Source organism: Humulus lupulus, chromosome 9, assembly GCF_963169125.1.
Source record: "Humulus lupulus chromosome 9, drHumLupu1.1, whole genome shotgun sequence".
Lineage (NCBI taxonomy): Eukaryota > Viridiplantae > Streptophyta > Magnoliopsida > Rosales > Cannabaceae > Humulus > Humulus lupulus.
Genome location: NC_084801.1, coordinates 20,749,577 through 20,771,670, shown reverse-complemented (window position 1 = coordinate 20,771,670; position 22,094 = coordinate 20,749,577). Strand labels below are relative to the sequence as shown.

Genomic DNA, 22,094 nt, shown 5'->3' with positions numbered 1-22,094 from the left:
GACTTGCCTTCAAGAAGGATCCAGCTGCATGTGAAGAAGAAGATGATGCAGGTAAAGAGCCAACGGGGGCAGACCCTCGAGGCTTCTTGCACAACAATAGAGCCTGCCCGGTTGGTAACTTCCCTGGAGTAAGCTTGGGGATCGCTAGAGGAGAACCCTTAGCAGCAGAAGTAGATCCCCTTGGGATCTGACGCTTGGACGAAATACATTTCCCATTGCCCGAATCTTCATCAGAGGACTCCTCGCGCGCCTTCCTCTTCCCTAAGGCATCCTTTGGCAGAGGCACCTGTTGAAGAGGTTGGATTTGGAGGGCGTCAGAAGGCGTAGAGGATCGCCCATGTATACGAGAAGATCTGGGTGCCAAAACAGACTTATTAGGAGACGATTCTGTAGCAGGAGCTGAGCCAGAGCCTTCTTTCTTTTTATTTTCTAGGATTCCTAGGCGCTTGGCACATACAGCAAAGGTCTCAGAGCACGCCCTTTCACACTCGGTCTTCGATAGCGACAGAGTTGAAGAAGTAGGGGGAGACTTCTTCAAAAAAGCTCCCAGCTGCTTTGCGCATGTAGCTGTAATTTTGCCTAAGGACATGTCGCGCTTTTGCGTCCTGATCTGTATGGCCCCAGGATCGACTCGATCCATGAAGCAGAGCCGGGTCATAATTTGCATACAGTAGGGGTTCATCACACTTCTGATGCTGATGGCGTTTTCCTTGGACTCATGCAGAAGCCCCTTCTCTGTCAGCAGGCTCTGTCGTTCAGGACTCATGTTAACTTGAGGCCATGAGAAATCTGGTACGAGGAAATAAAACAGTAACACGTAAAGTCAGATTAATAGACAATCATCCAGACATGATTCACCCACACTAAAAGCAAAAAGGAACAAAATAAAAACATGACTCACCTTTTATGAACACCCTGGCCAAAGGAAAAATTTCTTGAGGCAGAAATTCAGGATACCATGCTCCACCAACGGCGAAGAAGTATTTATCCCAATTTCGGTGAGAGCTGTCGAAATCAGTAAAGATCGTTCGATCCTTTTTAGGAGAAAGATAGAAGGTCGTCCAGGGTTTACCCTTTATTGCCTTGTTAGTTGACTTAGTGAAGCATGTGTATATGTCATCTGATTGAATGTCGACATTCCTGAGAGTTCCTATCATCTGAGCACTAACTATGGATTGGATAGCGTTCGGAAGAAATTGAGAAATGTGAGCTCCAGAGTTTGAAATTACTTGCACCAACAGAGCAAGGAGAGGGAAACGAAGCCACTCAATGTGTCTCAAACTCATAACAATCTCAGTGGGCTTAACTGCATCCTTGAATCGCCATTCCCGTAGTTCAGCATCCGAAAGCATCCGGACCGTAACGTTATCAGGAATGTCGAACGATTTGCGTATGTGTTTGTATGCATTTTTGTATCCATCACGATCCATAGGTTCGGGAGATGAACATGAAGACATGATCGAGAAGACTGAGATGATTGTTGTGAGAATAGAAGGATGGTAAAGGGTTTCTTCCCTCCGAGTTCTTCCCTGAAAAATTTAGAGTAAAGTTTGAAATGTGAATTATTTGAATTAAAACCAGTTAAATGAGAAATGAAATTCCTTAATCGAGTGCTTCACTCGGTAACTGTGTTTGCATTAAATTTCAAGCGTAAAATGTCAGGGGATTATACGATCGTGTACCTACAATCCGCCTCGATCTACGGGGAATGACGGCTTTAGGCGAAATCTTTGGCATTGAAGAGTTGGCCTAAGGTTCGAGTGAATAAGCGTGCCTCATCCGTTCGAAGCTTGGGCCAGGGGGCATCTGTTGGGCCCAAGATATTCGGCCCAACGTTCTTTCCTCATTTGCCGAATATTCAAAACTGATCGTTTTGATCTGCAGAAGCTCTAAAGGCAGAAGCTACGGGTCAAAAGTGATCTGCGCCTCTGACTTCCGAGTATTTAATTTAAAATCAACACATTTTGGAGGAAAAATCAGTTATATTTCCCCCGCCAAACAAGGGTTCAATTGAACCAACTAAACACTTCACATTTTTGTTCTATAAATATGAGATTCTTATTCAAACAATGGGATCAAAGAAATTTATGACTTAGGCATCGGAGTGTCTTTCTTGCAGGTATCCCCGACGGATCAAAGGCGTTCTTCACCACTGGAGCAAGATCAGAGCACCATCTATTGTCGGCTCATACCTCCAATTATAGAAAGGCACATTTGTTGCATCAACAATATATATAATTATACATCATAATATATTTAGTCTCTAATTAATTTTTTATTATTAATTGGTGCAGCTAGCTTAATCTAGATAAGAAGAATGGATACTATGGATATATTGGACATATTTGTTAAAAATCATCGATCTAGGCCGTTTACAGATTAGGCAGAGACACCAAAAGAAATCTTAGAATTAATTTTGGAGAAAATAGAGTCATCTATTGATTATTTGCGATTTTGTGCAGTTTGTACTCAATGGTGTTGTGTAATGAAGGATAATCAACTCCAATGAATCAAAACATTACATAATCGATATCGACATCAGGTTCCAATGCTTCTAACTCTTTCTGAAGATGATGATACTACTACTACTTGTACATGGAATATTTATAATGTTATGAGCAATAAATATTTAGAATCAAAGATTGTAGTACCATATGATAAACGATTTTGTGGGTCTTCAAAATGTTGGGTGATAACTGTAAATAAGGATTGGACTGTAACATTGTACAAACCTTATTCTATGGTTCAAGACAATACTAATAATAATGCAGATCATACATGCATTATTCAACTTCCAACCTTATATCCTAATGAATTCGAAGACAATGTTGATGATGATGATGCCTACAGTATATTTATTGTTCTATAAAATGTCTACTACTTCAATGTTTACAAGGCTTTACTCTCTGATGATCCTCTAGGAAGATATTTTGTTTCATAATAATTTATTTTATGCTGTAACAATAGAAGGCATATTGAGATATTTAGATTTTAGAGACTCTTATGTCAACTCAACAATGAGAGAACTTGCTCATGAGATTCCATGAATATTTGGAGAATTTGAATATTAAGTATTTATAGATATCTCGTGGAGTCATGTGGACTAAACATAATAGTTGAAAGGTTTATTGACTTCCATCAAATCGCTACTAAAGGCCAAATTACCAAATTTTTTAGAGTTTGGAGGTACGCTTTTGACTCTGACAAGTGGATTCGAATCAAAAGTCTTGATGATATGGCCTTGTTCTTGGGTGATAACTCTTTCATATCTGTTTTGGCTTCTAAGGTTAATGGAATTTGTTGACCCTGATTTTGGTCAACTGACACGGAGTCAAAATTGCTTGATGCAGACAGATGTGTCGAAATGAGAATAATGACAAAAACAATAAAACACACAGGAATTTATAGTGGTTCGGCCCCAGAATCTGGTAATAACCAATGTCCACTTGAGCTGTTATTGATATAATATTTCAAAAGAGTGATCAAAGAACTAGGGTTCAATGAGTTTCACCAACCTCTGAAGAACAAAACAATATATCAAGTATGATAGCTCTAATACACTCGTAAAACTCTAATCTCAGATAATTAGAAAGCCAAAAGTTCCTTCCTTGAGCTATCTTCCTCTATTTATAGGCTCAAGGAAGATTACATTAATTTGTTACAGATATTCTTTCCTAAATAATCGGATACTCAGGAAATCATGAGAGATAATTTCGGATATGATTATAACTGCATAAGATTTTCTCCAAATATAGCGAGTATACGACCAAGATGGTCGTGTATAAAGATTGGGCGTTGCGCCATAGACGTCTTTCTGGTCGATGGTTGAACAAGACTTCTGCCAGATGTTAGCCACGTGTATCAAATGCCTGCCATGTCATCCATGCCTGTTTTTTGGATAACATTTGCCCCCCAAGTTTGTTTAGTGCGACCAGCAATAAAGAAACTTTAGGGAAACAACCGTTCATATGCCCCACGAAATCTGTCAGAATCCTCGTGCGTTTTTGAAAACCGTGACATAATTATGTCTAATCAAGCCTTTTCGGTTTTCAAGAAATCAATTTGATGGCTTATACACTCCCCCACGTTTCGAAAATGGGAAAGTCATGATTGCCACTTTTTTCCATACTTCAGTCTCTATAAGTAACCTCTTTATCTTTCTTATAATTCTTTACTCACCATTCCAATCAAGAACTTTAAGAACTTTACTTCAGAGCCCAGAATTTCGGAATCATTCAGACGTCCTGCCGAAGATCCTTCCGACTTAAAATCTTTATTTTTCTGAATCTCCATCTTTGCCCAGGTAATCACCTAGTCTTTTAAACTCTTCATTATGCCATGCATGTTGTTACTGTGCTCTGTGATTTCCTGCGTTTTTTAGTAGAATTTTATTAGGATTTTGTATAAACCATCTGATGCTTGGTAAGAGAGTGTATTTCTGCTTTATATAAGTTAGGAGCTAGTTCGATAGTAAGGATCATAGGTTTAGGGCGTAAGATCGATGTAAAAATTCAATCTTTAAGCTAGTTGAAAAAACTGGGTTTTTTCCTGCCCTTTAGGAGTTGAAAAAGTTCCCTTTCAGAAAACATTTTATTCCCTTTTTGATCCATTTTTCAAACTGCTAGCACCAAACTTAGTGTATGGGTAGGATGTTGCTGGTCAATAGACGCGAACAACGTTATCCCAATCTCCCACGTAACTCCGCAGGCTATGTGTCTTATCGCCTCCTTTGTCTGTTTGCAGTTCATATGCAAGACCCTTGGGGAGGAGAAAGACCCATTGCAGATGACCTCCTAGCTCAGCTGCTTGAAGGCAAAGAAAACCCCTCTACTCTGATACCAGATATCCCTTTCTCTCGCCTTAGCCCAAACCCTTCTCCAGTTCCAACCCAAAGAATGGCTCGAACAAAAACAAAAGCTCAAAAAAGGAAAATCCCTAACTCCTCAGGCCAGCCTACTACTGATGCCCCCTCGACCAGTGGTCGAGGTGAAAATGCTCCTGATGCCAATGTATAAAGGCATGCCCATCCTCGACACGCTGCTCAGCCGGATGTCGAGTGGCATGTTGTTTCCCAGAGTAGAGTGACGATGCGGTTGATCTCCAACTACTTAAATAAGTATAAACTGGCAGGGGTGACCCTGGTCAGACCTTCCATCGACCAGAGGGCCAATCTGCCAGGCGGGGCCTACAGCGCCTGGTCACGGTTTCACATTGAGGCAGGTGCCACTTTGCCTCTTCACTCGTTCTTTCAGGGGGTGGCAAATTACTTTGGAGTTGCCCCCTTTCAAATCACCCCAAATGGATATAGAATGCTGGCCACACTCTATATCCTTTACAAACTCAAAAAATGGGCAGAGCCCACTCCCCACGAGGTCAACTTTCTTTTTGACCTTAAGTCCAACCCTAAGAAGGCACGGGGTTTTTCCATTTTTTCCATGAAGAAACCGGGCGCACTTTCTTGTCCGACACTACTCACATCTCCAACGTGGGGAGGTATCACCAAGAATACTTCCTTACTCCTTACTTAGCCGTAGACAACCTGGCCTTCACCCAAGGAGGTAAAAATTCTTACGTCACTAGCTTCTTCGCTTAGTGTTTTTCTGCCACAATGTCTTGACATTCAACTGTGTTCCAGGTCCATGGTTACGTCCAACCCCAACTCCAGGGATGGAGTCAAGGGCGGCACTCTTAGCCAGCATGCCGAATGCTGATAAGAGTGTCAAAAATTTAGTTACTGAGGCTAACCTTAGAATGGTCGGCCTCTGGAATCCTCAACCAGCGATGAGCGAACCTTCGGCGGAGAACGCCCAAGCCGAAGTGGAACCCGAGCAGCAACCCCAAGCGTCTCCACCACGGAGGAGACCAACTGAGGTTATGATCAGGGAACTTGCCGTCCCTCATCGTGCAGAGAAACCCTTGGCCCCCGAGGGCAAAGGAAAACAAAAGGCTGGTGAGCCTACTGAACTTTCTGACGACTCATCGGATGAAAATGGTATAACAATCTTGCTTTTAAATCATTTACCAATTCCCTCTCATCTATTTGATGGGGATGGCAACTTTAGGAATGCTCCCTCCTTAAATTCAGATTTCTTCCAGAAACTAGGTAGTTCAGTAAATAATGTTACGACCAGTAGTTGTAGTGCAGGTACTTTACTTATTGTTGATCCCAAAAGAGGGTGTTTTAATAATTAAGCTCGCAAGTGCACGAATCGTTTCGGAATATAATGTTCATGTAAGTACGAGGTCGAACCCATGGAAGTTGACTAACATCAAAAGAAACTATTTCAAACAAAACAAGAATATTCTAACCTAGTTCCAAATATTTGATGAGATTTTGTTTTAGAAAAATAAAACACAAGTAATAAAAAGATGTAAGATTAAATAGAAAAATTGTTTTCAAATGAGATATATAAAATAAGATTATTAAGATTTTAGAATCCACAAAATGCAAGTTCAATAGTATTTATAAGTATATTGATTCCCAAGTTTTAATATACTTGAAATAAATCACACTATATATTTTTTCAAAATATATTTTCTATTCAAGCACAAGTTACTCTTTCAAAAGGGTAGGATTTTTCTTCACTTATATAAGATATAATTTCTAAGCATTAGTTGTGTTACAACCTAATGAAACTACAAAAAATCAAAGAGATTATGTTTAGGCAAAATATGATACTTATGCTCTAAGAATTAGATGTGAACAATTTAATGAAAAACATTTAATCAAAGAATATCATATTTTTGCATAATGAAGAACTAAGTGTAATATACTTTAACACTCAATAATAGATGAAAAATGCATATCATTGATAGAAAAATCCATAAACAATGTTACACAAATGGGAAATCAACATACAATGAAAAATACTATCTAGTTACATTTTGCTTCATCATCATCTTAATAACCTTTGAAAAAGATTAGAAGCTCATAACTAGATAAAAATTACAAAATAACATACTTGACATGCTCTTCAAAAGATGAAAATGATAGAGAGAAAATAGTGAAAAGAAGAGAGAAAAATATGTGTAGAAGATGATGAAAAGATGAAGAAGAAGAGCTCCCCAAATGGTCTTACAAGACTCTATTTATAGGCAAAATATGGAGATTAAATTAATCAAATTAAAATAAATAAATTGATTAATTTAATTGTGTTGGGAAGTGGTAGGATAAATAGAGTAAGTGTAAGAGTATTGGAAAGATGAAATGTTTGGTTGGGTAAAAGATTAGTGAAAAGTTAGGGTAAAAAAATAAATTAGGAATGTTTATTTAGGTAAGAAAAATAGGGAAAAGTGAATTGATATTTGAGTGAAAAATATTGGGAATGAAAAATGTGATTTTTGGGTCTTTTTGGTGGTTGTTTAGTGCTTGGTCTAGGCTGGCCGAAATGGGCTTTGGTGGAAGAAGGCATCACTTGGGCCTTGCGGACTGGGCTGGCCCACGTTGGGGGTGCTTGGAGTTGGGTCTATGCTGGGCATTGATGGCTTGCTGAAGTGAAGAGATATGGAGTGACAGCTGGCGTTGGGAAGCATGAAGGCTTGTGATATATGCTGAAGAGATATGTGCATATGTTGAAAGAATTTTAGGTGCCAGGCGTGAGGTTGCAAACTGGAGAAGGCTTCATGGGCTTCAGTGGGCTGGAGCAGCTATTGGGCCTTTGAGTGTTGCTGAAATGAGATAACTTTGTGCCAAAATTTGCTATTTCCTCTTCACAAATGCCACTTTTTCATCATTTTCCTTGCATTTCAAGCACCTAAAAATAACATTATTTCCTACAAAATAATTATAAACTAAATTAGAATTAAATATTTTCACTAATAAAATATACAATATAACTTCTATGAAAATATTAATTAAAATTTAATTTACAAAACATTTAAGCTCAAAATTACATCTTTTTACTCCTAACTTAACAATATTAATTTTAACTAATTAAGTCATAACATTTTACAATAATATAACAATAAAAATACACAAAAATCTATAAAATTAAAATAAACCTAATAAATTCAAAATTACTTAAAAACTTAATAAATCAATTAAAAACTCAAGAATTAAGCAACAATTAGCACATAAAAAGTGGTAAAATAACTCTATTTTGTAGAGTTATCACTTATAATCCTTTTACTTCTATTCTTTTATCCTGCATGACCATTTAGTCTTACTGCTTGTGTTGCTTCCTTTGGTGCAGGTATGGACTCCGAGGACGTCTTTGAGCACTATCAGGCTGCCGCTGCCTCTTCTGTCCCGAAGATGGATAGCAAGAGGGCTCGAGGAGAAAGCAGCAAGACCCCTTCGAAGAAGGCTCGAACAGACGATGCTCCAACCACCGTCCCCTCCAAGGAGAGCTTACCACCTCCACCCCCTTCCGAGCAGACGACTCCCACTCCCGTTAATCCACAGCCTTCTTCTAAGGTTGCTGACAAGGAGGCATTGGACACCTCACCCGAAGGCTCCCTGCCCAGCTTCGTGGTTGGCTCAGCCAGGGAGAGGATATACAAGCTCTCGAAGCATAGATGCAGCCAGGTCGCCATTACTGAAACTGCCTCAATGGAGGTTGATCAAGTCGTCAACAGAGGGTTGAATGAGATAGTTAGCGTAAGTTATCTCCTGCTACTTTATCATTTATGTCTAATTTCTTTTCCTTACTTTATATCATTCTTTGTCTTCAGGGGCTGCTAACTTTAACTGCTGGCTGGCGCCGTGTTGGGGCGTTGGTTTCTCGGGGAAAGAACTTCGACTCCAGGCTTGCTCAGACTAAGCAAGCATTTGAGGCTGACTACAACAAGCTGCTCGAGGAGAATAAGGAGATGTCCAAACAGAACGAACAACTGTGCGAGGACCAAGCTACTCTCACCAAGGAGCTTCTGGACGCCCAAGATGCCTTGAAGAAAGCCAACGACTCCCGGGAAAAATTCAGGGAAAGTGCCAGGCTCAACACCCAAGAATGTAAGCAGCTTGAGCTTGATCTGATCGCCAGCAGGCAGGAGACGAGGGAGCTTGAAAAGTGAGTGCAAGAGCTCGAGGAGGATGGGGACAAGAATTTGAAGAAGTACAAGGAGGCCACTCACCTTTGCTTCTATGAATTCTGGAAGCACAACCGGGAGGCCAACTTCAACTACCTGTCCGAGCGGCTGAAGAGGACTCTGATGGCGCAGTGCGCCATCCGGCTGGAAGAAGAAGAGAAGGCCAAAGTGCCTGCCGCTGATGCTGAAACTGGCCCTTTGGCTGACCAAGGCACTCCTCCCAATCCTCAGGACCCTCTTGTTCCTTAAAAGTATTTTTTTCTTTTTATTTCGTTTTCATGGCCCACGGGTCGTTTTGTAAAGACAATTTGTTTTTATTGCTGCAAAGGCAGCTTTTTACTTTGCTGCAAGGGCAGCTTTTTTACTTTTAATTAAACAATTACATCCGAGCAGTACTGTTCGCATGACCGAACTTAGCATAGTACTTTGGCTTGATTTAACAAAATATAAATTTTGAAAAATACTCTAAGTACCGTAGCATGCTTTCACTCATTTTGTTCATGCGTTTACATACCTATTGGTATGCTTTGCTATCGATGTACCTTATATTCCCCCCAAGTGATCGAGGAGCTTTAGGTCCTTGGTCACTTTCCTTGACCACGACCTGTGCGAACATTACTGCTCGGTAGGAAATGTAACACTTATAATACAGCAAAACAACACACGTAATGAACAAATACTTGTAAAAATAAATTTACAAAGGTTGGCAAGAATGACTGGCTGCGCACAATCCCTTATAATATCGTTTAAAAATGGACTAAACATGTCTTTACGAGTGATCTTAAAAAGATCTTACAATTATAAGCGATTAGCCATACAACATGGCTAACCCTTTTTCAAAACTTGTAAAAAGTAAAAATTAATACAAGCCAATCCTTTATAAAAGAACTGTTTATTGATAATACTTGCGCAGGTGTTCTTCGTTCCAATAGCGTGGAACGAGATCTCCATTTAAGCGTGCAAGCTTGTAGGTGCCTGTATGAAGGACTTCCTCAATCTGGTAAGGTCCTTCCCAGTTTGGACTGAGCACTCCAGCAGTTGGGTCGTGGGTGTTTAAGAAAACTCATCGTAGTACTAGGTCTCCGACGTTGAATTTCCTTTCTTTCACTTTCGAGTTAAAATATCGGGCGACCTTTTGCTGGTACGCAGCTACTCGGAGTTAGGCTCTTTCCCGTTTCTCTTCAATTGAGTCTAGGGACTCCATCATCAGTTGGCTATTTTGGTCTTGGTCATATGTTATTCTTCGATGTGAGGGCGGATCTAACTCGACAGGCAGCATAGCTTCATATCCGTATGCTAAGGAAAACAGGGTATGACCTGTCGCTGTTCGATGAGAAGTTCTATACGACCAGAGGACTTCGGGCAACTGTTCTAGCCATGCTCCTTTAGCATCTTCGAGCCTTTTCTTCAGGGTGTCCTTAAGCGTTTTATTCACTGCTTCAACTTGCCCATTTGCTTGTGGATGCGCGACTGAAGAAAAGCTTTTGACGATTCCATGTCTTTCGCAGAAGTCTGTGAATAAGTCACTGTCAAACTGGGTGCCGTTGTCTGAGACAATTTTTTGAGGCAAACCATATCGGCAAACAATGTTCTTGATAACGAAGTCAAGAACTTTCTTGGTCATTATGGTAGTGAGTGGCTCAGCTTCGCCCCATTTGGTGAAGTAGTCGACTGCCACGACTGCGTACTTCACTCCACCTTTTCCCGTTGGCAGGGATCCAATCAAGTCTATACCCCATACTGCGAAAGGCCAAGGACTCTGCATCTGCTTTAACTCGTTGGGAGCTGCGTGTGGGATCTTAGAAAATCTTTGACACTTATCGCATTTTCGCACAAACTCCATTGAATCTTCGTTCATAGTCGGCCAGAAGTAGCCCTGCCTTAGAATCTTTTTTTGCCAAACTTTGCCCCCAGCGTGATCCCCGCAGAAGCCTTCATGTACCTCCTTCATCAGTTCTTTAGCCTTTTCCGGTGTAATACATCTGAGCAGTGGCATGGAATATCCTCTTCGGTAAAGAACACCATCGACCAGTATGTACCTAGCAGCCTGCCTTTGGAGGGTTCTGGCTTTATTTCTATCTGCTGGTAGTACACCATTTGCGAGATACTCCAAGTATGGTGCCATCCATGTATCCTCCATCCAGATTTCCATATTAGTTTCATCTGCTCGTATGCTCGGCTCGCACAATCTTTCTACTGGCACAATATTCAAAGTGTCAGTATCTTTCGCGCTTGCGAGTTTGGCTAAGGCATCTGCGTTAGAATTCTGATCCCGAGGTATTTGCTGGAGGGTATACTTCTCGAATTGAGCCAACAGATCTTTAGTTTTATTTAAGTAGGCCACCATTTTGAGGCCTCATGCTTGATATTCCCCTAGGACCTGATTCACTACCAGCTATGAATCACTGTAAATATCCAACACCTTTATGCTCATGTCTTTTGCCAATCTTAACCCAGCAAGGAGTGCTTCATATTCGGCTTCATTATTTGACGCAGTGAAGTCGAACCTAATAGCGCAGTGAAACCGATGCCCTTCTGGCGTTATCAATATCACTCCCGCTCCTGCGTGAGATTCGTTGGACGATCCATCCGTGAATAACTTCCACGAAGGAGCTTCACCTTGGGGCTCAGGCGCACTAGACTCTTCGCACTGCTCGTTGTCTGGAAGATCAGTGAACTCGAAAATGAGATCAGCCAAGACTTGTCCTTTTACTGCTGCTCACAGTGAGTATGTAATATCGAACTGCCCGAGTTCGACTGCCCATTTTAATAAACGCCCAACCGCCTCTGGTTTTTGCAGGACTTGCCGAAGGGGCTGATCAGTTAAGATTGTAATGGGATGGGCTTGGAAGTAAGGACGTAGTTTCCTTGAGGCCAAGGTTAAACAATAGGCTAACCTCTCGATGGGAGGATACCTCAACTCTGCTCCGATTAGCCTCTTGCTTACATAGTAAACCGCCTTTTGTACGCCTTCTTCTTCTCGTACCAGTACCGCACTAGCAGCAACTTCGGTGATCGCCAGGTAGATGAACAAAGTTTCTCCTTCGATAGGCTTTGATAAAACAGGAGGCTGTGCCATGTGGGCCTTTAAGGCCTGGAAAGCCTGCTCGCAGTCTCCTGTCCATTCGAACTTCTTGTTGCCTCTAAGTAGATTGAAGAAAGGGACGCATTTATCCATCGACTTGGAAATATATCTACTTAGTGCGGAAATTCTTCCAGTTAAACTTTGCACATCCTTGATTTTCATTGGCAATTTCATGTCGATAAGGGCTTTTATCTTGTCGGGGTTGGCCTCGATTCCTCTCGAATTAACAATAAACCCCAAGAATTTCCCTGATCCTACTCCGAAGGAACATTTGAGAGGATTTAATTTCATCTGATACTTGTTCAGAACGTTGAAACACTCTTGTAAATCCTTCACATATCCTTCTGCTTTTTTCGTCTTTACCAGCATGTCGTCCACGTACACCTCCATGTTTACTCCTATCAACTCCTTAAGCATGTGGTTAACCAATTGCTGGTAAGTCGCACCTGCGTTTTTCAGTCCGAAGGGCATTACTTTATAACAGTATAATCTCGTATCGGTCTGAAAGCTGGTGTGATCCTCGTCAGGGGGATGCATACTGATCTGATTGTATCCTGAGTATGCATCCATGAAGGAGAGGATCTCATGTCTTGCAGTTGCATCGACTAGCTGGTCGATCCTTGGGAGTGGGAAGTAATCCTTTGGGCAGGCTTTATTGAGGTCTGTGAAATCCACACAGGTTCGCCATTTGCCGTTAGGCTTGGGAACCAGTACTGGATTAGAGACCCACGACGGATAAAAAGCTACCTTGATGAACCCATTCGCCTTTAGTCTTTTGACTTCCTCCTTTAAGGCTTTCGATCTATCCTTATCGAGCAACCTTCTTTTTTGTTGCACGGGTGAAAAACTCTTGTCAATGTTTAGGACATGGATGATAACTGCAGGATCTATCCCAGCCATGTCTTTGTGTGACCAGGCGAAGACTTCCTGGTTCTTTCGCAAAAATTCCACCAGTGCACGCTTCGTGGTTACTTCTAAGTTTTTCCCGACCTTCACAACTCTGGTTGGGTCTTTTTCGTCAAGTTGGACCTCTTCCAGGTCCTCGACGGGTCCAACATCTTCTTCAAAATCCCCAAAGCGAGGATCTAAATCCCTATCCTCACTTTGGGCAACACCTTATTTGGTGACTCCATCACCAGATTGGGCTTGTGTATCAATAGCCATCTGCAACCTATCTATGGGAGTGCTCTTCGACGTTCCCTTCTTCGCCTTTATTACTGAGGCGTTGTAGCACTCCCTTGCTTCTCTCTGATTACCCAACACGCGTCCTACCCCTGCGTCTGTTGGGAATTTCATGGCCAAGTGCCATATTGAGGTGACGGCCCGAAGATCAACCAGTATGGGCCTTCCAATGACAGCATTGTACGCCGAAGGACAATCGACTACTATAAAAGTAGCGAGTAATGTCCTGGTAGCGGGCACTGTACCTGCTGTCATAGGAAGTCTGATTGACCCTGCTGGGGCGAGTCCCTCACCAGAGAAGCCGTAAATTGTTTGGTTGCAGGGCTCCAAGTCCTTAACGGACAACTTCATGCATTCCAGCGAAGATTTGTACAAGATGTTCACTGAACTTCCTGTATCAATTAGTACTATTTTCACCATCATATTGTCGATTTGAACGTCCACGACCAGCGGATCAGAATGTGGGAACCGGACATGCTGGGCGTCGCTATCAGAGAAGGTTATTTCACCCTCCTCTGACCGAGCCTTCTTTGATGCCCTGTCCTCCACAGTCATCATCTCGATGTCCTGGTCGTGGCGTAGGGTCCGAGCATATCGTTCCCTCGCCTTTCCACTGCTTCCCGCGAGGTGCGGGCCTCCGCAGATGGTGAGTAGAGTGCCAGCTACGGGGTCAGGCTGGAAAGGTGGCGAGCATTGGCGTGTGGGCGCATGCTCATTGCCACCTGGAGCCTCTCGTTGGGAATTTCCCGAGGCCCGTACATATCTTCTCAAGTGTCCTTGTCTAATAAGGAACTCGATTTCATCCTTTAGCTGGTTGCATTCATTTGTATCATGTTCGTAGTCGTTATGATAACGACAGAACTTGGTAGTGTCTCTCTTCGAAATATCCTTTCGAATGGGGGCAGGTTTTATATAAGGCACACTGGAACTCGTGGCCTGATAGACCTCTCCCCGAGATTCAATAAGGGCAGTGTAGTTAGTGAACCGAGGTTCATAACGATTACCCTTGGCGCGCTTATTGTCAGAGGTGGAAGGCTCATTATGTGGCCGTTTCCCCCAATTCTTGCCATTGCCATTGCCGTTGCCATTGGGTTTCGACCCATTGGCGGCTTTGGCGGGCTCGGCAGTCCCCTTATCCTTGCCTGGGGGCTTTCCTTCACTGGCGATGGCATCCTCGAGCTTGATGTAACGATCAGCTTGATCCAAAAATTCCTCGGTAGTCCTGACCCCATGCTTTCTGAGGCTGTTCTAGAGAGGCGTGCGACGCTTAACCCCTGCAGTTATGGCCATCATCTTGCGTTCGTATCCCACTGTTTTCGCTCCAGCAGCTGCTCGCATAAAACGCTGGACGTAATCTTTCAGTGGTTCTCCGTCTTGCTGGTGTATTTCAACCAGCTGATTTGCCTCAGTTGGGTGCACACGACCTGCATAGAATTGTCCGTAAAATTCCTTCACGAACATTTCCCAGGAAACTATACTTGTAGGAGGGAATTTGAAAAATCACTCCTATGCAGCATCAGAAAGTGTTGCAGGGAAGATCCTGCACCGAGCGTCTTCGGACACTTTCTGAATGTCCATTTGTATCTCAAATTTTTTAACGTGAGATACCGGGTCACCATACCCGTCAAAGTTTGGAAGCGTAGGCATCTTAAACTTGCTAGGAGTTTCTGCCATAGCTATCCTTTGAATGAAAGGAGTGCCCTTTCTCCTATCGTGATCGATATAAGATGTTCTTCCCCCGACCAACTGTTGCACTGCCTGGTTGAGGGCATCTATCTGGGTCTGCACGGCGCCAGGAATCGCCGGGGCCTTTGGTGCTGGGGGAACGTACTCGTCGTGTCATTCCCGGCGATCGTTGAGTACGTCTCTTAAATCCTCGTCTCTTCTCCGTTGCTCGCTAGCTTTGAGCCGGTAAGACGTTATTTTGTTTAGGCTGCCCCTCAGCGTCACGTCTTTCGAGTTGGTCATCCCTAGGTGGTAGGCTTCTGCCCCCACCTCTTTCTTCATTTCTCCGACCGGCGTTTCCTTTGCCTGAGTCAGCCTCATTATAATCATGGCCATCTCTGAATCTTGATTGGCTATGATGGGATCGACTGTTCCCTCGGTTGCCTTCCCGGGCTGGAACCTCTTGAGCGTTAGAGGGTGACCTACGTTGGTCGGTAGGTCCCCGTGCATTATCATGCAGTGGGGGGCCCCGGACCACAGAGCCTGTCTTTGAGTTCCTTCTGTTGCCAGAAGGACGCTGTCCTCTGCTCGGAGGATTTGGCTCTTCGCCCCTATGGCGTCTAGGACTGCGGGGCGGCTGCCCGACCCTATTCTGCCTTGGTTGTAAGGGATTGCCGTGACCAGCCTGGGATGGAGGCTGTACTTCAGGATCCCTCAGCGGTACGTCGTCTTGAGGCATCGGTGGCTGCTCGGGCCTTTGGGGGCTCGAGGGCTGGATATGCGGGCTAGGATTAGGACCCCTTTGGGGCGACCCATTTGTAGGTTGATCAGGATGCAAAGCAGGTACAGCCTAATTCCTAGCTAACTGTAAGGCTGCTTCGAGGGCTGCCATGGCCTCCCTCTGACGGTGGTCCATCTCCGCCTGCCTTTCACTCAATTCCTAACGCTGTCGTTCGATCTCTTGTTGCTGCCGTGCCATAATCTCGGCAGCACTTTCCTGGCTGGCCCTCAGATTGGCCAGTTCGTCCTGCAATACCCCCAGGGTATTCCTCAGCATCTCGGAATCCATTTCTTCCTCATCAAATTCCAAATGTGGCTCATCTTCGGTCACGTTTGGAGGAGGAGGAGGCGGCTGAGATGGTGCAGCGCTAGCCGCCTGTCCAGTCTTCTTGGTTGTTTTCTCCATTGATATTTCAACAATATTGTATCAAGCTCTCAATGAAAGCACCAGAATGTTGACCCTGATTTTGGTCAACTAACACAGAGTCAAAATTGCTTGATGTGGACAGATGTGTCGAAATGAGAATAATGACAAAAACAATAAAACACACAGGAATTTATAGTGGTTCGGCCCCAGAATCTGGTAATAACCTATGTCCACTTGAGCTGTTATTGATATAATATTTCAAAGGAGTGATCAAAGAACTAGGGTTCAATGAGTTTCACCAACCTCTGAAGAACAAAACAATATATCAAGTATGATAGCTCTAATACACTCGTAAAACTCTAATCTCAAATAATTAGAAAGCCAAAAGTCCCTTCCTTGAGCTATCTTCCTCTATTTATAGGGTCAAGGAAGATTACATTAATTTGTTACAGATATTCTTTCCTAAATAATCAGATACTTAGGAAATCATGGGAGATAATTTCAGATATGATTATAACTGCATAAGATTTTCTCCAAATATAGCGAGTATACGACCAAGCTGGTCGTATATAAAGATTGGGCGTTGCGCCATAGACATCTTTCTGGTTGATGGTCGAACAAGACTTCTGCCAGATGTCAGCCACGTGTACCAAACGCCTGCCATGTCATCCATGCCTGTTTTTTGGATAACAGAATTCAACCAAATTCTATAGGGAAATTTCACTTTTAATACTTAATGATGCCTAATATTACCAAAAAACCCCAACACTAATAATATTTTTAATTTGATGCTAAACATTCCTCTCATACCCAAAATACCCCTCCCATTATATCAAAAAATCCTAAAACCTTCTCTTCCTCTCTCTCCCTCTCTCTCTCTCTCTCATTCGCACGAAATCATACATAAAACCTACATATTTGTATAATTTTCTTGTCAAAATCATTGTTAGCCATCTCCATTGTCTCTGTGAAGTCGTCAATATCAAAGGCAACATCTATTTTGAGAGTTTTTGGAGGAGAAAAACTATCGGTAATAAGATTGTACATTTTATGTGTTGGGTATTATTTGTTTACATTTTTTTTTGGCTATTTTGAACATATCTGAGCCTACATTGGTGTATTTTTAGAGAGATTCCGCGATCTGCATTTTTCTGTGTTTTCTGCAACTTTTTTGCTCAATAGGAGCTCGATAACGGTTCGATATAAGCTCGATGGTATGTAGAAAAAGGTCTTTTATGATCTCGATGTGAGCTCGATAGGTTTAGGTTTTGTTGCTCGATTGTGCTCGATGGAAACTCGATAAGGGTTCGATTGGACCCTACAATATTTGAGCTTGATTATAGCTCGATAGGTTTAGGTTTTCTCAATAGGAGATCGATACTAACTTGATAAGAGCTCGATGCTAACTCGATAAAGCTCGATGATAGCTCAATAATGTTTTTTTTTTCATGAATTTCTGAAAAAATGACAGTTTTCCTGACAATGTTAATGTTTTTTTTTTCCAACACAGGCTCTATTGTCTACGTTTTTGTATCCTACAATGGTGTTTGAGAATTACAAGGGAATAAGTGGATTTTCAAGGACCCTCAATACATGGTGATACCGTTTGCTGAGTGATTTTACAAACACATGAAATCATGAATAATTAAATGTTATGTTTCATTACTGATTTATCCATTGTTATGTTTATTCAAACTAGTTCTTAAAATTTCTTCTACTTTCATAGTTTATATTTCCACAAATTCTGCATTATATTTATTTGTGTATTTATTCACATATATTAAGATATATATTATTCATTTAATTTGTCTAATTATTTTTTCATATGTTTTTTTATCATTTATGTTCTCATTCTGTCTTGTCTAGCTTTTGATTTTTGTTTCATAAACAAAAAATATTTTTAAGATATTATTTGTCCTGTTTTTTTTATTTCATTTTCTTGAATATAATTGATATAATCTTTCTCATAATGTTAATCATAAACTGTTAATCCGCTACACCTGCTCAACCCATCAAAGTCCGCCTGCTTTGAATCCACTCATTAAAAAATCCGCTGAAATTGGGTTGGGTTAATTCTTATTCCATTTGTCTTTCTTAATTTCTTTTCTATTTTTTTAGTTTAATAAATATTTGAAGAAAAAAAAAGAGATTAAGCTTGCTATTTTATCTTCACTTTACTTCACTTCAATTCTCTTTTCTTTATTTTATTTTTGTGTAGATTATTTTGTTGCTTTATTTTATTATTTGTGTTGTTTTTTTTATTTCATTTTCTTGAATATAAATTGATATAATCTCTCTCATAATGTTAATCATAAACTGCTAATCCGCTACACCCGCTCAACCCATCAAAGTCCGCCTGCTTTGAACCCGCCCATTAAAAAATCCGCTGAAATTGGGTTGGGTTAATTCTTATTCCATTTCTCTTTCTTAATTTCTTTTCTATTTTTTTTAGTTTAATTAATATTTGAAGAACAAAAAAAAAGAGATTAAGCTTGCTATTTTATCTTCACTTCAATTCTCTTTTCTTTATTTTATTTTTGTGTAGATTATTTTGTTGCTTTAGGTTCCTTAGTTTAGGCTTTTTTTTTTTTCTTTGCCTTAGTTTTCCTTAGAATTTAGGTTTTCCAGAAAAAAAAATCAACATAAAATTGCATAAAATTTTGATCATAAAACGCTTAGTATTGGGAACAATTGTGTAATATTACAAATTGTAGAAACCGATATTATTCTGTCTAGAAAGATTGGTTGTTAAATAAGGTTTGTGATAGCGTTACCCCCCACACTTACTTGGGAATCCTGGGGAGTTCTTTCTAGGCAAGTGTGGGTCTAAAGCGGTACCTTGAACACCTTCTCAATCGGTCTGGGAACATTTCGAGCATATACCTTTGCACTATTACATTGTTGAACTTATTACTATAAGAAAACCAAGCTTGTTCTGTCAAAATAAGCAATTTCACTCTGCCTAAATGTTGTTTAGTCGAAAATGTTAACTTGTGATCCACCATACTTACTCAGTAACCTTGGAGAGTTCTAATAAGGCGTTGGAGATCACCAAAAAATCTCCAAATCTACCTGGGAACAAGTTTAACAAAAAAATAAAAAAATAATAATAAATAAAAATAAATCTAATTCTGATTTCCGAGAGTGGATGAATCATCACGAAACTTCTAGTGATACTTCTTCCAATTCTTCCACCACTCCTGCCAGAACTCCTTCCACCAATCCTGCTTCTCCACAATCCTTAGTTGATAATAATCCATTCGCAATGACTCGCAATGATGAAATCCAACCAAGAACTCTCAATGACTACCTCCATCCTACTCGCACTTCTATGCCTTCGTGCATTATCTTCCCTCCTAATATGCCTGCATTAGACTTTAAACCTGGCATGATTCAACTCTTGCCCACATTTTATGGAATGGAAAATGAAAGCCCATACGTGCATATTAGGGAATTTGATGAGGTAGTAGCCACATTCTATAACCGAGTCGAAAATGCCAATTCTGTGCGACTGAAGTTCTTCCCTTTCTCCTTGAAGGACAAAGCCAAAAGTTGGTTATACTCTTTGAGACCTAAGTCTATCGGAACATGGGAGGAAATGACCAAATCCTTCTTTCGAAAACACTTCCCTGGCCATAAGATCAACAGTCTAAAACGAAAATTTTCCACATTTTCCCAAAAGGACAATGAAACGTTCTATCAAGTTTGGGAAAGATTCAATGATCTGTTGAATCAGTGCCCGCACTATGTCTATGAGAATTGGCATTTGGTCAGTTACTTCTATGAAGGCCTCACGAGTTGTGAGCGCCAATTTGTAGAAATGGTATGCAATGGTGAGTTCCTTGAAAAAGAGCCAGACGATGCTCTTGAATATCTCGAAGAAACTGCGAAAAAATCTCACACCTGGATTGGTCCAAGTGCTACAGATAGCACCAGCCAACACAAACCATCTGGGATCTATCAACTTCGAGAAGAGGATAGTGTTATGGTCCAACTCAAAGCTTTGAAAAAGCAGTTTAAGGTCTTAATGATGAAAAATGGCCAAAAACCGCACATGATTGCTCAAGCGGAACCACAAGAACCTTGCTTTGTTTGAGGAGGGATGGAGCATTTAGCTAAGTACTGCTTAGCTTTTAATGAAATGAGGGGGGTTTATGTGGAGAAATACAATGCCTTAGGGGAATATAACAAGCTATTCTCCCATACGTACAACCCTGGTTGGAGAAACCACCCAAATTTCAGTTGGAGAGATTCCAACCAAGCTCAATCGTTTGGAGGCCAATGGAGAAATGAGCAACAAGTTCAACCATCAAAGGCGTATTTAGCACCTCAATACAATGCTCATCCACATTGAAATTCTCTCAAGAATACCCTTCATGCATTCATAGAGGAACAATCCAAACTAAATCGCCAAATGATGGAAGAAATCAAGGAAATGAAATGTCAATTCTCAAAATTGACTGAATCCTTGGCCATTCCGGAAAAAGGCAAACTTCATTCCCAACAAAAATTCAATGTGCAAGGCCAACACATGGCCCAATCTTCAAATTCTAATGATCAAAATGTTAAGGAAACAAATGCCATCACGACTAGAAGCGGTAAAACTTTGCAAAATCCACCCATAAAATCCAACTCTCCCAGTACTCCAAACGTTATTCTCGAAAATCCACCACTCAATGCCTCTCCAAAAGTACCATTTCCTTAGGCTTTGAAACATGTTGGGAAACTTCCTGATAACCAAGCTAAAATCCTTGAGCACTTGACACAAGTGAAGATTAATCTTCCTTTGCTTCACATCATAAAACAAGTGCCGACTTATGCCAAAATCATCAAGGTTCTATGCACTGCAAAAAGGAAGCACCATGTAAAGAAGATTGCTTTCTTGACTGAGCAAGTGAGTGCGATGATTGAACAAAAGATACTGCCGAAATACAAAGATCCTAGTTGTCCCACCATTTCTTGCCAATTTGGGACCCATGAAATCAGCCAACCTAACTTGATCTTGGCGCGAGTGTAAATCTCATGCCTTACTCTGTATACTCGTAACTCGGTCTTGGAGAAATGAAGCCAACATTTGTTGTGCTACAGCTTGCTGACCGCTCCATGAAAAAGCCTAGGGGTATTATTGAGGATGTTTTAGTTCAAATTGAAAAATTCTATTACCTCGTGGATTTTCTTATTCTTGATACCCAATCTGTAGTAAACATGGAGTCTAACATTCCTATTATCCTCAGAAGACCATTCCTTGCTACTGCAAATGCTTTGATCAATTGTCGGAATGGTCTAATGAACATATCGTTTGGAAACATGACTCTTGAAGTCAATATCTTCCACAACGGGAAAAAACCCCGAGAAGATGATGAATAATATCAAACATTCATGATTGACTCTTTAATTCCCGAGGAGGTTCAATTGCGAAGTAACTTTGATAATCTTGATGAACTCCTCTTTCTGTCTGACAACGAAAGTTCCAGTTCTATTGAGTCTACTCTTGCTATATCAGATCACATAGACTCACGCAATAGAAGGAATCAGTTTTGGAAACCTCGCTTTGAAGAGCTACCTCGTGAGAGGGCACAACCGAAAACTTCATCCGAAGAGGTTCCAATTGTTCAGTTGACCCAACTTCCTGAGGGTTTGAAACATGTCTTCTTGGGAGACGGTGAAACCTTTCCAGTCATCATCTCGTCCAACCTGCAAAATTCTCAAGAATTGCAGTTGATCGAGCTACTGTAAATGCATAAATCTGCTATAGGTTAGACGCTTGCTGATATCAAAGGTATTATCCCTTTAATTTGCTCCCATCGAATCAATTTGGAGGACGAGGCTATCCCTTGAAGAGACCCTCAAAGGCGACTGAATCCCACAATGAAAGAAGTTGTAAAAAATGAAGTTCTAAAATTGCTAGACGCTAATATTATCTATCCAATGGCCGACAGCAAATGGGTCAGTCCAACTCAAGTCGTACCCAAGAAATCGGGTGTCCCT

At 41.3% G+C, this 22,094-nt stretch overlaps 1 non-coding gene across 1 annotated transcript; it reads right to left on the bottom strand.

Moving 5' to 3' along the window:
• Window positions 1–19,752: 19,752 nt before the first annotated feature.
• LOC133803034 (small nucleolar RNA R71) lies at window positions 19,753–19,858 on the bottom strand. The gene has a single exon (XR_009877766.1). It is a non-coding gene; the product is annotated as a small nucleolar RNA R71 (small nucleolar RNA).
• Window positions 19,859–22,094: the final 2,236 nt, after the last annotated feature.